The sequence below is a fragment of the Chinchilla lanigera genome, unplaced genomic scaffold (assembly GCF_000276665.1).
Source record: "Chinchilla lanigera isolate Chin_1 unplaced genomic scaffold, ChiLan1.0 scaffold00016, whole genome shotgun sequence".
Classification (NCBI taxonomy): Eukaryota; Metazoa; Chordata; class Mammalia; order Rodentia; family Chinchillidae; genus Chinchilla; species Chinchilla lanigera.
The window spans coordinates 28,789,324-28,794,170 of record NW_004955417.1 but is presented as its reverse complement, the minus strand read 5'-3'; positions in this window follow the sequence as shown (position 1 = coordinate 28,794,170).

Genomic DNA, 4,847 nt, shown 5'->3' with positions numbered 1-4,847 from the left:
GTAATTTTATGTGTGTCATTTTATGTCTGAACCTTTTTTCTTTTTAAAAATTTTATGCACTTTCTTTACCTTTGTCATCCTACCCTGTTACCTACTGTATTTAACATGGCATCTATTCTCCTTCATGATCCTTGTAATATATTGCTCATTTCTTGTGGCTTTGATTTTTTTAGTTGAATTTTGGCAGTTCCATCTGTACATTTTTTGATAGCTGGTCATCTATTTTGCATATCATATCCTTGGATGGCTGTGATTACTTCATATTTTGTTTTATTTTTAACTCAACTTTGGATGGTTCATCCTGCTTTTTTACTTCCTCAGAGAAAACATTTTACTGGTGAATTTTCATCATATGCAAGAAGCACATATTACTATTTTTCTTATGTTTGCCTTGTTTAGAAGCATGCCAAACCTTTTCTCTAACTTATATCTGAATGATATTCATTTTCTTAGACTCCTTGGAAGGAAAAAGCAAGGATAATCAAAATTGTGATAGATGTCTTCCCACCCACCCCACGCACACTCAGGACGTTCTCCATCTGTTTTCATTGTGTTTCTCCCCTAGCATAGTTAGCCAAATCATACTTCTGCAAGATATTGGAGTGAGGAAGAATGAAGAGATCAGATGCCTGGGACTCCTGGGTCCTTCCCTGCTGAAGCTCACTCTATAAGACTCCTTCGCATTCTGGAAACTACTCCCATTAGTTACCCTTTCCAGCCAAAATGATGGCAGCTTTTATAAATAGTCCACATTTGTGAACATAATTCCTTTGTTAAATTCTCTTCAAGTTATTTTGAATGAAGTCTGGCAGAGTTTTAAAATTTTATCTCTCACTTCTATAGCAAAGAACTAATAATATGTTCCTTACTTTAGCCACTTTTTCCGTGTAATGTACTACACTCACTACCACACTTTAAGCATTTCCACAAATATATATTTGAATCTTTCTATAATATTCCACGTATAACCCTAGTTGATTACATGCTTTCTTTCAATCCCTATTATATCCCATGTGCTCCCAATAAATTACATTTTATTAAAATAGTAATACTCAACTATCCTTGCTTGTAACATATAAATAATAATTTTTACCTGTGTTTATGTAGTCAGTGACACTACATTTTCTTCTATATTTGGCCATGTTGAACAGTAAGTGAGATGCACCATTCAAATAAGTGATGATCAAAAGCTTTGGTTGTTACACCAAACAACCTAATCCTCTGACTACAACGAAATTTTTAACTAGTGCAATATAGTTGAATCAAAAAGATGAATGCTTCTTCTTACAATAATTCAACAGAAATTGACAAGCAGGTGGTTGCATTCACAATGTTCACATCATTAAATGTTGGCAGAATTAAATTGACAAACAATCTAAAAGCCTGGTTGGAATTTGTAGCACATTTCTCTCAATAACTGATAGAATAGGCAGACAAAAGAAGGATATAAAAGTTTTTAATAATACCATTAACCAATCTGAACTAATTGACATATTTAAATACTTCATGTAATAATTGCAGGATATACATCTTTTTCCAGAGAATGTGAAACATTTATTAAAATAAGTCATAGAGCACTTGAAGACTTTTCATAGTTAATTTTAGTGTCACTGTGCAAATTAATCTGGACTTAAATTACAGAAAAAACTTTTGGAAAATGAGAAATAGGGAACAGCAATTATCTGAAAGCAAATTAGCATTTATGATAAAGTGGAGCAATGTCTTCAAAACACTGACAGTAAAAAGTTGTGAAATTAGAATTGTGTGATCAGTTATCATTCAAAAACAAGAGTAAGATTTTTAATAATTTGTAAAAAAATCAGGCTACTAAAGGATATATGTGAAAAGGTAAGAAGTTGCCCTTCAAGAAAAAATTTTCATGCCATAAAATAATAAATCATGAGTAACATTCTAGTCTTCAACATTTGACAAAGACAGCACTGATCTGTAACCATCCTTCTTAACTGAGAAGGTAATGAAAAGACAAGAGAAAACAAATAAAAATGTGTGCAGCAACAGTTAAACTAACAGTCCTGAGGACCAGGTTCTACAAATCAGTGATACAAGACACTATGATTTCTGCCAGAGCCAGCTATTGTGGGAATGCTAAAATTGTTAGACCACAGATTATTACTTTATTTTATAATTAATATGATGATTGTTCTGATGGAAAAAGTAGAGAATATGAACATCCAAGAACAGAGAATGTAAGAAAACATGTCAATTCTAAAAGAGAGCGAGAAACACTGGAAATAAAAATCCTGTAACTAAACTGAAAAGTACCTGTGATGGGCTCACTGGCAAACCAGACATAGCTAAAGAAAGAAACCCTGATCTGGAGGATATGGCAACAGGAACTTTGAAAACTGACAGAGAAAAACAAAAATTTGAAAAACCTCTACAGTGGGGCTGGGGATTTAGCTCAGCGGCAAAAAGCGCCTGCCTGGCAAGCGCAAGGTCATGAGTTTGGTTCCCAGTACCAGAGAAAAACCAAAAAAGAAAAACCTCTACAGAGTATTCAAGAACTATGGAGCAACTATAAAAAGTGTAATGGTAATCTCAGAAAGGTAAAAAAGAGCAGAGGTGATGTTTGAAAAAATGCTGATTGAGAATTCCCCCAAATTAATCAAGACAAATGTGTCTCCATCACAGAATAACTATGGAATTTCACATTTACCTTAGATAAGAGAGACAGTTACAGGCACAGAGAGATGTAACAAAACCAAGGATGTCCAGGAGCAGCAGCAGAGCGAAGCTGGGAGGAGTCTTTCAGTAGAGAGAAACGAGCCATGCTCAAGAAAAGAACACAGACCTGACATTATGAGAAGTCTGAAGGGAGTGCTGCATGGGAAGTAACTGTGGGAGCGTGTAGAGAAACCACAGACTGGGGAGAGGCCCAACACGCTAACTGAGGAACTGTGCTCTGTGAAGGAGGCCTGTTTTTATGATTGTGCTGAAGGCTACATCAGTTAACAGTGAGGTTGCAGTCTTGATCATAATTCAGTTTCTTTAATTCTAAGCAAGTATAACCTAAGAATGAAACCAGAAGCTCACTATCTTTAAGAATTTCTTTCTTTAGAGTTTTGGACCAAACACTCTTTTTCCTCATCACGTGTTGATTATCCTAAGTTGTTTTGAATAATGTGTCTCTGCAATGGACATGTCCTGTCTGTGCTGTCCACGTGCAAGGCAGAGGAGGAGGCAAAGTACATCACCGGCTCCATTTACCACCCTCCACCAGGACTGCACACACACCCTTTTTTGGCATCCACAAAAGAAAGCTGTCCTATATAGTAGACCTCCTATGCATAGAGGCACATGCCTCAAAAAGAACACTTAAGCTTTTAAACCGATCACCAGCGTTCTGAAAGTTCTTCCTCATCATGGACAGATCCTGTCTCTCTTCCACCAGTCCCACCATGATCCAAATGTTTTAAAGCTTTGGCCCTTTCTTTCCCTTTGGATCCTCTCCCTGCAGCCCATTTATTCTCACAGAAAGTATTTTACTTCTAATAGGCATAGTTTCCATGGTTTTACAGAAAAGCTTAGCTTTTTCTTACTTTTCATGTCTTTACTCCTTATTAAATTAGCTTTCCTACCTTTTGCAAAACCAAAATACTCTTTATCTGTTTCATCTAAAGCAGAGGAGCAATGTTCTCCATGAGATGCAGTTGACTGCACTGCACTTGAAGAATTTACTCAAAGGGTAAGTAGCTCTATGAGCATAAAAATTGCTAAAATTCTGTCGAGCGGTATATGCACATGGCAAAAGAATATCAAATAGCAAAAATTTATCATAACAAGTAATTACTGATGAAAGAGAATGTATTATTCTCATTTTGTAAATGGTTTTTTCTGTCTCATCTTTTTTGTTCCTCTTCCAGTCTTATTGCCCTTTTTGTTTTGATGAGCTCCCTGGTTACAGTTTATCTGGGGCAGTTTTAATTTTTCCTTAATTTTGTCAGTGTTGCTGGATATAGTGTCCTTCTGGGGAAGTTGTTTTTTCCTTTTAGCACTTTGAATGTTTCACCCACTTCCTCTGGCTTGCAAGGTACATGTGGAGAAAGGCTCTCTTGTACATGAGGAATTTTTTTCTTCCCTCTCCTTCAAAACACTGTCTTTAACATTTAACAATAGGACTATAACAAGCCCAGGTGGACTTCCTTGGATCATCTAGCTGGAGTCCACCCTTTAGTAAAAATTTCAATTCTGTTATTCTTTAACTCCAAAATTTCTCTTTACTTCTTTTCATATTTCCTATTATTTGTTGGTGTTCTTATTTTTTATGCATACTTTTCCTGTGCTTGTGAGAAGGTATCTATAGAGGCATGAATAGATTTAAGTTTGGTAAAAGAGGATATATGGGTAATACTCATTTGCCATAACTTGTTAGTTCAAAGACCTCTGGGATTATAACAGTATTAAAGAATGGGTTTAGGAATGAGCTGACATGACATCACGATTTGTCTAGTTTGTGCTCTGGTAATTTTAAATTTCTTTTGGAGAGATTTAGAATTGTGATGAAAAAACTTATGGGATTATTTGTGTGAAAGTTATTTTGAATTGTTTATCAGATAACTCTTATCCTTCTGCTTGTTAGGAATCATTTTCTGGAGATTAATTTTGTTTCCTTCATTGGGCCAGCTTTCCCTGTTTCTTTGTGTATTTTGTAATTTTGTGTGAATGCATACATATTTATGCCTGACGTGTTTAGGATCTGTTAAAACACAACCATTGGCCAATGCTTTGTGTTTCAAGAGACAACATAGTTGCTGCATAATTTGTCAACAACATCTACTCTATCTTTCATTTTGCTACAAAATGTGACCTTTTCTGGCTTCGCTTGT